General features: G+C 52.4%; 1 long non-coding RNA gene across 3 annotated transcripts in view; it reads left to right on the forward strand.

Annotated features, from left to right (window-relative positions):
- Nucleotides 1-11273: 11273 nt before the first annotated feature.
- Nucleotides 11274-12760, forward strand: part of LOC146079381 (uncharacterized) — a 124380-nt gene continuing 122893 nt past the window's right edge. For all 3 annotated transcript variants that reach the window (XR_014474501.1, XR_014474502.1, XR_014474500.1), the window contains exon 1: nt 11274-11722. This is a non-coding gene — a long non-coding RNA (uncharacterized LOC146079381). The remainder of the gene's footprint in view (nt 11723-12760) is intronic.

Below are 12760 nucleotides of genomic sequence, written 5' to 3' on the forward strand. Positions count from 1 at the left end.
TTGCGGTGAATATGATTCACCCTATTCAATGATCACTGTTCGCCGAAAGCGAGCAGTGAATGCCGGCCAGTTCTCCGTTTCATGCTCGCTGCAATTCGCTGGTGTATTTTAATGGGGTTTTCACTGGGATTCACTGGTATTCAATGCTAGGATGGCGAACTGCTTTCTCTCTGATTTTTGCCATGATTCACCATTTTGCATTCAACATCTTTTTAAGGTGAACTGGAAAGTGATCTTTTTAAATAAAAGATTGAGCTGTGCTTGAACCCCATTAATATATAATTAATTTTTATTTATTTATTTTTAACATTTTTTCCCTGCACCTATGGTAGTAGCTACCCTGTATATAACACCTGTACCTGTGACAGGGAAGGTGGCCCCTCCCAGCTCTGGGCCCCATAGCAGCTGCACCCCCTGCACCTATGGTAGCTACCCTGTATATAACACCTGTACCTGTGACAGGGAAGGTGGCCCCTCCCAGCTCTGGGCCCCATAGCAGCTGCACCCCCTGCACCTATGGTAGCTACCCTGTATATAACATGTAACTGTGACAGGGAAGGTGGCCCCTCCCAGCTCTGGGCCCCATAGCAGCTGCACTCCCTGCACCTATGGTAGTTACACTGCTGTATATAACACATGTACCTGTGACAGGGAAGGTGGCCCCTCTCAGCTCTGGGCCCATAGCAGCTGCACTCCCTGCACCTATGGTAGCTACACCCCTGTATATAACACATGTAACTATGACAGGGAAGGTGGCCCTCTCAGCTCTGGGCCCCATAGCAGCTACACCCCCTGCACCTATGGTAGTTACACCCCTGTATATAACACATGTAACTGTGACAGGGAAGGTGGCCCCTCTCAGCTCTGGGCCCATAGCAGCTGCACTCCCTGCACCTATGGTAGCTACACCCCTGTATATAACACATGTAACTGTGACAGGGAAGGTGGCCCCTCTCAGCTCTGGGCCCCATAGCAGCTGCACTCCCTGCACCTATGGTAGCTACACCCCTGTATATAACACATGTAACTGTGACAGGGAAGGTGGCCCCTCTCAGCTCTGCTCCCATAGCAGCTGTACTCCCTGCACCTATGGTAGCTACACCCCTGTATATAACACATATAACTGTGACAGGTAAGGTGGCCCTCTCAGCTCTGGCCCCATAGCAGCTGCACCCCCTGCACCTATGGTAGTTACACCCCTGTATATAACACATGTAACTATGACAGGGAAGGTGGCCCCTCTCAGCTCTGGGCCCCATAGCAGCTGCACTCCCTGCACCTATGGTAGCTACACCCTGTATATAACACATGTACCTGTGACAGGGAAGGTGGCCCCTCTTATCTCTGGGCTCCATAGCAGCTGCACCCCCTGCACCTATGGTAGCTACACCCCTGTATGTTACACATGTAACTGTGACAGGGAAGGTGGCCCCTCTCAGCTCTGGGCCCATAGCAGCTGCACCCCCTGCACCTATGGTAGCTACACACCTGTATATAACACATGTAACTGTGACAGGGAAGGTGGCCCCTCTCAGCTCTGGCCCCATAGCAGCTGCACTCCCTGCACCTATGGTAGCTACACCCCTGTATATAACACATGTAACAGTGACAGGGAAGGTGGCCCCTCTCAGCTCTGGGCCCATAGCAGCTGCACTCCCTGCACCTATGGTAGCTACACCCCTGTATATAACACATGTAACTGTGACAGGGAAGGTGGCCCCTCTCAGCTCTGGGCCCCATAGCAGCTACACCCCCTGCACCTATGGTAGCTACACCCCTGTATATAACACATGTAACTGTGACAGGGAAGGTGGCCCCTCTCAGCTCTGGGCCCATAGCAGCTGCACTCCCTGCACCTATGGTAGCTACACCCTGTATATAACACATGTAACTGTGACAGGGAAGGTGGCCCCTCTCAGCTCTAGGCCCCATAGCAGCTGCACTCCCAGCACCTATGGTAGCTACACCCTGTATATAACACATGTAACTGTGACAGGGAAGGTGGCCCCTCTCAGCTCTGGGCCCATAGCAGCTGCACTCCCTGCATCTATGGTAGCTACACCCTTGCAGTGTCTGTTGAATGCTATCGCTACTGCGATTGGAATCAGACACTTTTTCAGGGGATTGCTGGGTAATAAGAATTGAACAAACAGGTCCCTAAATGAGTAAGTTCTTATCAAGTAACCTGTTCAGGGTGATTGTTTCTATGCAGTATATCCTCATAGGTGTAAAGGCCCCCATACACTAGGGCGACTTGTCCTTAGGACAAGTCGCCCCCGACTTCCCCCTGAGCTTCCCCGGCTGCTCCCCGGGGGAGCTTGATTAGATTGGCACTTGATGTGCCATTTTTTACATGTGATAAATCGTCTCGATTTATCACATGTAAAAAACCCGGGGAGCAGGGGGGGGCTACAGAGGTGGGAGCAGGGGGGCTGGGGACACGTCTGTGTCCCCCGCTGCTGGGGACGCTGCGGGGGACAGCGTCTGTGCTGCGAGGCGGTAGAGGGAGCAGGGGGGGGCTGGGGACGCTGCGGGGGACACGTCTGTGTCCCCCGCTGCTGGGGACGCTGCGGGGGACAGCGTCTGTGCGGCGAGGCGTTAGAGGGAGCAGGGGGGGCTGGGGACGCTGCGGGGGACACAGGCGGCATAGAGCCGGGCAGGGGGAGCCGGCCGGGAGCTGTCAGTAATGAATAAAAAAAAAAAGCCCATACAATGAATGGGCAGCCTGTGATTGGCTGCTGAGCGCTCTCTCAGCCAATTGCTGACTGGCTGAGAGAGCGCTCAGCCAATCACAGGCCGCCCATTCATTGTATGGGCTTTTTTTTTTTATTCATTACTGACAGCTCCCGGCAGGCTCCCCCTGCCCGGCTCTATGCCGCCTGTGTCCCCCGCAGCGTCCCCAGCCCCCCCTGCTCCCTCCACTGCCGCGCCGCCACACTAGGTCCCAAGTCGGGTGGTCGGACGTGCAGCAGGTCCGACCACCCGACGCAGATCCGATGCGCACGGGACCGCGCATCGGATCTGAGGGGACATCAAAACTAGCCGATTTTGGTCCGATTTCGGCCAGATCCGACTGATCTGGCTGAAATCTGACCAAACTCGGCTAGTGTATGGGGGCCTTTAATGTATTCCTAGTACCCCAATCTGAGTAATTTTGTGTATTGGTGTAAGGATGACCCATTCCTTATAATAATATGAGCTTGCTGCCTGCGGGGCAGTGATTCCCATGGGGTAGTAGAGGTGGGCCAGTTAGCAGGTACTTGACAGTGTCCTTACGAGGTGTGAAAACTGCAGCTCTCTGGATGGGTCCTGTGTCACCTAATAACCATATAAAAAAGCAACAATAGGCAGAATTCCAATTGATTTCAGTGCGAGCCCTTCTTTTCCTCCCCGTGACAAAATATCTATCAAATGCCTCATCCGGCCTCAAGGCAACACTTCCGCATGTGATTCCTACTGCTGGGACTGGTAGGGGCCGTCTGCATATTTCCCAGGCTCCTGTGTGACTTCAAAATGTCACAAATACCGGTCAGAAAATGCAGTCATAGGTTGTGTCTTTGAAGTGACAAATTCATGTTGGAGGATGGGGTCTCTCTAATAATTTTTTTTTGGGGGGTGGGCTGATTGGTGTAATTTGATGAGATGTCCCTTGTAACAAGTGAATCAATAGTGTATCCGCCTCACAATGACGGAACGCGGAGAGCCTCTGGTGGAAGTGCCTCACGCCTAGAGTCATCGCATCCAAATTCGTATATTCTGATTAATCTCCACAATCTGGCATGACGGCACATGTTGAGATTATGCTTTGTGCAGGAACGTCTGGATCTTCTGATTTATCTGCTCTATAAGTGATTTTTTGAATTGTTGCAAAATGAAAGAATTATTTAAAAAAATACGTATAACTAACGGCTGAATCATTTCCGCCAGGAACTTAGGACGGGAAATAAATATCACTGCACGTCTAGCACTGTATTTAGAGTTGACGCACTGTATTTAGAGTTGCCACGTGGGTGTGGCTTAACAACAATTGTAAATTGCAGTGGTAAAGGAAGCAGCGCTACCCGCAATGATAGGCAACACTTTCCCTGCATGCACTGCAATGTGGGTACAGCACCGTACATGTGCATTTACAGAGTGACCCTACACAGCACCGTGCAGGTGCACCTTCAGACTGTGCCTACACAGCACCGTGCATGTGCCCCATCAGACTGCCCCTACACAGCACCGTGCATCTGCCCCATCAGACTGCACCTTCACAGCACCGTGCATGTTCCCCATCAGACTGCACCTACACAGCACCGTGCATGTGCCTCATCAGACTGCACCTACACAGCACCGTGCATGTGCCCCATCAGACTGCCCCTACACAGCACCGTGCATCTGCCCCATCAGACTGCACCTTCACAGCACCGTGCATGTGCCCCATCAGACTGTGCCTACACAGCACCGTGCATGTGCCCCATCAGACTGCACCTACACAGCACCGTGCATCTGCCCCATCAGACTGCACCTACACAGCACCGTGCATGTGCCCCATCAGACTGCCCCTACACAGCACCGTGCATGTGCCTCATCAGACTGCACCTACACAGCACCGTGCATGTGCCTCATCAGACTGCACCTACACAGCACCGTGCATGTGCCCCATCAGACTGCACCTACACAGCACCGTGCATCTGCCCCATCAGACTGCACCTACACCGAACCGTCGCGCGTGTGCATCTGCTGACTCCACTTACACAACACCGTGCATGGCTGTGATTGGGGGGGGGGGGGGGGTAAGTGTTAGACTGTGGGGATGAATGGCTGTGGTTGGGGGAAGGGGGGAGTGTTAGACTGCGGGGGTGAATGGCTGTGGTTGGGGGGGGGGGTAAGTGTTAGACTGTGGGGATGAATGGCTGTGGTTGGGGGAGGGGGGGTAAGTGTTAGACTGTGGGGATGAATGGCTGTGGTTGGGGGGAGGGGGAAGTGTTAGACTGCGGGATAAATGGCTGTGGTTGGGGGAGGGTAAGTGTTGGACTGCAGGGATGAATGGCTGTGGTTGGGGGGGGGGGGTAAGTGTTAGACTGTGGGGATGAATGGCTGTGGTTGGGGGAAGGGGGAAGTGTTAGACTGCGGGATGAATGGCTGTGGTTGGGGGAGGGTAAGTGTTGGACTGCAGGGATGAATGGCTGTGGTTGGGGGGAGGGTAAGTGTTAGACTGCGGGGGTGAATGGCTGTGGTTGGGGGGGGGAAGTATTAGACAGCGGGGATGAATGGCTGTGGTTGGGGGAGGGTAAGTGTTGGACTGCAGGGATGAATGGCTGTGGTTGGGGGGGGGGGGGGTAAGTGTTAGACTGTGGGGATGAATGGCTGTGGTTGGGGGAAGGGGGAAGTGTTAGACTGCGGGATGAATGGCTGTGGTTGGGGGAGGGTAAGTGTTGGACTGCAGGGATGAATGGCTGTGGTTGGGGGGAGGGTAAGTGTTAGACTGCGGGGGTGAATGGCTGTGGTTGGGGGGGGAAGTATTAGACAGCGGGGATGAATGGCTGTGGTTGGGGGAGGGTAAGTGTTGGACTGCAGGGATGAATGGCTGTGGTTGGGGGAGGGTAAGTGTTGGACTGCAGGGATGAATGGCTGTGGTTGGGGGGAGGGTAAGTGTTAGACTGCGGGGGTGAATGGCTGTGGTTGGGGGGGGGGGAATATTAGACAGCGGGGATGAATGGCTGTGGTTGGGGGAGGGTAAGTGTTAGACTGCGGGATGAATGGCTGTGGTTGGGGGAGGGTAAGTGTTGGACTGCAGGGATGAATGGCTGTGGTTGGGGGAGGGTAAGTGTTGGACTGCAGGGATGAATGGCTGTGGTTGGGGGAGGGTAAGTGTTGGACTGCAGGGATGAATGGCTGTGGTTGGGGGAGGGTAAGTGTTGGACTGCAGGGATGAATGGCTGTGGTTGGGGGGAGGGTAAGTGTTAGACTGCGGGGGTGAATGGCTGTGGTTGGGGGGGGAAGTATTAGACAGCGGGGATGAATGGCTGTGGTTGGGGGAGGGTAAGTGTTAGACTGCGGGATGAATGGCTGTGGTTGGGGGAGGGTAAGTGTTGGACTGCAGGGATGAATGGCTGTGGTTGGGGGAGGGTAGGTGTTGGACTGCAGGGATGAATGGCTGTGGTTGGGGGAGGGTAGGTGTTGGACTGCAGGGATGAATGGCTGTGGTTGGGGGAGGGTAAGTGTTGGACTGCAGGGATGAATGGCTGTGGTTGGGGGAGGGTAAGTGTTGGACTGCAGGGATGAATGGCTGTGGTTGGGGGGAGGGTAAGTGTTAGACTGCGGGGGTGAATGGCTGTGGTTGGGGGGGGAAGTATTAGACAGCGGGGATGAATGGCTGTGGTTGGGGGAGGGTAAGTGTTAGACTGCGGGATGAATGGCTGTGGTTGGGGGAGGGTAAGTGTTGGACTGCAGGGATGAATGGCTGTGGTTGGGGGAGGGTAGGTGTTGGACTGCAGGGATGAATGGCTGTGGTTGGGGGAGGGTAAGTGTTGGACTGCAGGGATGAATGGCTGTGGTTGGGGGAGGGTAAGTGTTGGACTGCAGGGATGAATGGCTGTGGTTGGGGGAGGGTAAGTGTTGGACTGCAGGGATGAATGGCTGTGGTTGGGGGGAGGGTAAGTGTTAGACTGCGGGGGTGAATGGCTGTGGTTGGGGGGGGGGAGTATTAGACAGCGGGGATGAATGGCTGTGGTTGGGGGAGGGTAAGTGTTGGACTGCAGGGATGAATGGCTGTGGTTGGGGGAGGGTAAGTGTTGGACTGCAGGGATGAATGGCTGTGGTTGGGGGAGGGTAAGTGTTGGACTGCAGGGATGAATGGCTGTGGTTGGGGGAGGGTAGGTGTTGGACTGCAGGGATGAATGGCTGTGGTTGGGGGAGGGTAAGTGTTGGACTGCAGGGATGAATGGCTGTGGTTGGGGGAGGGTAAGTGTTGGACTGCAGGGATGAATGGCTGTGGTTGGGGGGAGGGTAAGTGTTAGACTACGGGGGTGAATGGCTGTGGTTGGGGGGGGGGGAAGTATTAGACAGCGGGGATGAATGGCTGTGGTTGGGGGAGGGTAAGTGTTAGACTGCGGGATGAATGGCTGTGGTTGGGGGAGGGTAAGTGTTGGACTGCAGGGATGAATGGCTGTGGTTGGGGGAGGGTAGGTGTTGGACTGCAGGGATGAATGGCTGTGGTTGGGGGAGGGTAAGTGTTGGACTGCAGGGATGAATGGCTGTGGTTGGGGGAGGGTAAGTGTTGGACTGCAGGGATGAATGGCTGTGGTTGGTGGGAGGGTAAGTGTTAGACTGCGGGGGTGAATGGCTGTGGTTGGGGGGGGGAAGTATTAGACAGCGGGGATGAATGGCTGTGGTTGGGGGAGGGTAAGTGTTAGACTGCGGGATGAATGGCTGTGGTTGGGGGAGGGTAAGTGTTGGACTGCAGGGATGAATGGCTGTGGTTGGGGGAGGGTAGGTGTTGGACTGCAGGGATGAATGGCTGTGGTTGGGGGGAGGGTAAGTGTTAGACTGCGGGGGTGAATGGCTGTGGTTGGGGGGGGGGGAGTATTAGACAGCGGGGATGAATGGCTGTGGTTGGGGGAGGGTACGTGTTAGACTGCAGGGATGAATGGCTGTGGTTGGGGGGGGGGGGTAAGTGTTAGACTGCGGGGATGAATGGCTGTGGTTGGGGGGGGGGGTAAGTGTTAGACTGCGGGGATGAATGGCTGTGGTCGGGGGAGGGTAAGTGTTAGACAGAAGGGATGAATGGCTGTGATGGGGGGGGGGGGGGGTAAGTGTTAGACTGCGGGGATGAATGGCTGTGGTTGGGGGGGGGGGGTAAGTGTTAGACTGCGGGGATGAATGGCTGTGGTTGGGGGGGGGGTAAGTGTTAGACTGCGGGGATGAATGGCTGTGGTTGGGGAGGGTAAGTGTTAGTCAGAAGGGATGAATGGCTGTGATTGGGGGGGGGGGGGTAAGTTTTAGACAGAAGAGATGAATGGCTGTGATTGGGGGGGGGGGGGGGGGGGGGGGTGTAAGTATACCTACTCAACCCCTGTTGGGATTCCCTCCATCTGGATACCGGCATCTATATTCTGACTGCCGGCATCTCATCCCCCGACCATCCGTATGTATTGCCAAATAAGCACATATACAAACGCACATTGAGGCCGATTCATTAAGGCTGGTGAAGTGGTGAAGTGACCGGTGATAATGCAGCAGCCAATCAGCCCCTAGCTGTCAAATTATAGTCTTGGTTAGAAAAATGCAGTTGGGAGGTGAGTGGCTGCTGCGTTATCACTGGCCACTTTCACCAGACTTAATACATCTGCCCCATACACACCTACAGTAAATACACACACACATACACACACCTACAGTAAATACACACACACACACACACACAAATAAAGTTTAAATAGAAAAGGATGGAAGGTTCCTGACAGATGGCGACATTCTGTGTATACAATGTCTTCTAAGCATTGCTGCGATTTTATGTATCGCAGCCACTAAGTGTGTAATAGACCCCTACAGCCATGATCCACAGAATGCACGCACGCCAGTGTGACAGATGACATTACAATGTCTGTACAGCAGCAAACTCCTCACAGGAGAACATTTCCTCCCATAGTCACTGACCAACATCTCCACCTACCTGCAGGAAGTGTATCTCCCAGACACTAATAGTATATTCTGTGAGCGTGCCCAGTGCCCCAAATTCAAATTACCCAGAGTAGCACAATCTTCTTGTCCACAGAACTTGCTGCGCTATGTAATAAACTGTTAATAAATAAATGACACCACACGTAGTGCCCCTATTTCATATTATACCAGAGTAGTGCCTTTTACTCACATTATGACACACAGTACTGCCCCATTTTTACAACATACAGTATAAGTGCCTCTTATACACAATGCCCACAGAGCAGTGACACTTATACCCATATTAATGCCCACAGAGCAGTGACACATGTACCCATATTAATGTCCATTGTAGCGGTGACACGGCGCAGTATGGCAGTGGAGGGAGCCAGCGGGGGCTGTGAGCAGATTCTGGGGACCAGTGGCGGTGGGCTCCGACGCAGCGGGGCGTGCGAGTGTCTTGTGCGCACGCATCCCCTTCCGTCGGCTGGCAGCGGATGGCGATTCTATCGCCAGGAGCAGCTCAGACGGGAAATGCTCCATCTGTATATACATAATAAATGCCCATGCAGCAGAACCACTTATATACTTGGTAAATGCCTGCGGTACTAGTGCCGCTTATACCCATAATAATACGCATGGTGACAGTGCCGCTTATACACATAATACTGTATATGCCACATACCTGCCTCCACATTGGTCCTGTCTCCTCTCCTTGTGGTCACATGCCTGCCGCAGCCCAGAGCCATCAGAGGGGGGCGGCCCTAATGTGGGAGCCACAGCTCACAGAGAGCAGCCAGCGCTGCCTGTATACATACAGTAGTCCTATGGCTGGGCAAGGTGACCTGGTGAAGGTGGAACCAAATGCAACGCAGTTCTGCCTATATCCACACACAGTACACACCATCACATATACCAGTACACGCACACACATTACACACCACCACATATAACAGTACATGCACACACTACACACCACCACATATACCAGTACACGCACACATACTACACACACAGTACACACCACCACATATACCAGTACACGCACACACATTACACACCACCACATATAACAGTACATGCACACACACTACACACCACCACATATACCAGTACACGCACACATACTACGCACACAGTACACACCTCCACATATAACAGTACACACACACACACACATTACACACCACCACATATACCAGTACACGCACACATACTACACACACAGTACACACCACCACATATACCAGTACACACACACACACACACACACACATTACACACCACCACATATAACAGTACATGCACACACACTACACACCACCACATATACCAGTACACGCACACATACTACACACACACTACACACCACCACATATACCAGTACACACACACACACACATTACACACCACCACATATAACAGTACATGCACACACACTACACACCACCACATATACCAGTACACTCACACATACTGCACACACAGTACACACCACCACATATACCAGTACACACACACACACACACACACACATTACACACCACCACATATAACAGTACATGCACACACACTACACACCACCACATATACCAGTACACTCACACATACTACACACACAGTACACACCACCACATATACCAGTACACGCACAAATACTACACACACACACACACACACACACACACACACACAGTACACACCACCACATATAACAGTACACGCACAAGCACAGTACACACTACACATATCACCAAAAATAGCAGTACAAGCACACACAGTACACACACCGCCACATATAGCAGCACACGCACACATACTACACACTACATATACAGTACATACACACCCACCACATATACACACACAGTACACACTACATATACAGTACACACTACATATACAGTACAGTACACACTACATATACAGTACAGTATACACACACAGTGACAGTACACACTACATATACAGTACAGTATACACACAGTGACAGTACACACTACATACAGTACAGTACAGTATACACACAGTGACAGTACACACAGTGACAGAACACACTACATACAGTACAGTATACACACACAGTACACACTACATACACAGTACAGTACACACTACATATACAGTACAGTATACACACAGTGACAGTACACACTACATATACAGTACACACTACATATACAGTACAGTATACACACAGTGACAATACACACTACATACAGTACAGTATACAGTGACAGTACACACTACATATACAGTACAGTATGCACACAGTGACAGTACACACTACATACAGTACACAGAACACATTACATTTCCAGCAGCAGCAGCTCCTCGTGTACTCTGGGGGCGGAGCTTGTGACTGTGATTGGCAATTTAGCAGGCTCAGGACCCCGGACCGGGAGTGGGCTGAACGGGGCGACCTCCACACTGCCTGCACGGCTCTGCCACTGATGTCAGGGTAGTGTCAAGATCCCCTTCAGTTTTGACAATTTTTCATGCCCTGGGTCCACCTGATGGCAGATGAAAGTGGCATGATGGGAAAATTGTCCAAACTGAAGGGGATCTAGACACTACCCAGGTGATAGTGCTGGAGCCGGAGAGGGCAGCCGCTGGCAGTCTCTGACAGGAAGTATTTATCCTGTCCGGGTTGTTAGTGTCCTGTGCTGGGCCTACTTTCCTAGGTTAGACCTGGAGCTGCAGCTCCATCCTTCCCATTGGTAATCTGGCCCTGAGTATGACATCATAAGGTTACTATGATGTCACGCTCACCAACATGACTCAGGCCGGGTCACAGCAATTAGAAATTAAGTGGGAGGAGCAGAACATTGGGTACCTGGTAGGGTTGCCACCTCTCCTGGGATTTTCTCCCGAATCCGGGTGACTGGAAAGGCCTGGACAGCCTCCCGCTGCGGTGCTGACCGGCTAATCCCGCCCGTGCATGTGCCAGCATATGACCCTAGAGGAGCAGCAGCAGCCAGCCCAGCATGAGCATACACAGTGCTGCAGAATGTGAAACAGGCAGCGACGCGTGATGTGTGGATCTCATACATGGGGAGATGGCAGCATTGTGGGGGTAAGTGGCTGTTACTTAAGTTCATCTCTGTCACCTTTTCCTAACCCTCTCCATTTTTATCCTGTCCCTGTCACCTATTTCTTGCCATGTCCCCAAAGTCTTGTCACTGCATCAGGGGGGGGGGGGGGGCGGGCGATCCACATCCCCTCCTTGCCAGGATTTCAGTGGTCGGGATTCCGGAGTCGGGTTTTTTAAAGCCGGGATTCCGACCGCTGGGATTTCATATCAATCCCCAAACCACAGCGGGCTGCAGGCACATTCTGTCTGTGGAAGCCCCTTCAAAATGGCATCATTGGTGGTATAATTTGTAATGGGCATTACGTTGGGTTGCATGTGTAATGGGAATTATTGTGGGTGGCATTATGTGTGTTGGGCGTTAAAGTGTGTGGCATTATATGTAATGGACATTTTTTGTCTGATCTCAGGTCCCGTTAGTAGCCTAGTCCACTGAATTAGGCTCCGACCACTCGCTGGGGGGTGTTTGGATATCCAGGAATTGATGAGGCCGGGAGGCTCCTGAAAATTGGGTCCTCCCCCCGGCACCCCAGGAAGGTGCATTGCCCTGCAGCCCCCTTCCCTGCTGTACCAAAACAATTGATTCACGGTTCCGCAGATTGGGAGCGTGTCTAAAATTACGCAAATTGTAATTTTAGCCTTTTCTCAATCCGCTGGCCAAGTTTGACTGCCAAGGGGTGGGGTTTGTTGATGTCAACCTCAACCCGTCCCAAGCACAGTCTGGTCTCTCCGGTCTTCTCCCGGAGAGGAGAATAGAAAAGTAGGCAAGTGTGTCACTATGCACCATGTATAACTGAATACACGGACTGATCCTATGAGTACAGGCCCCACCAAATTTTTTAATTCTACAGTATATTTAATAAATACACAATGAATATAAGTTATTGTCACCTGCATTTAAGGCTCCATCTCTTCCGTGTGCTTATAGGCAGAAGGTTTAAGGGGAAATTTGCTAAGATCGCCGATCATGGCCGATCTCATGTACAAACGGGCATGACCGGGATCGGCCATTATCGCCAAGAA

Source organism: Crinia signifera, chromosome 5 (assembly GCF_055691185.1).
Source record: "Crinia signifera chromosome 5, ASM5569118v1, whole genome shotgun sequence".
Classification (NCBI taxonomy): domain Eukaryota; kingdom Metazoa; phylum Chordata; class Amphibia; order Anura; family Myobatrachidae; genus Crinia; species Crinia signifera.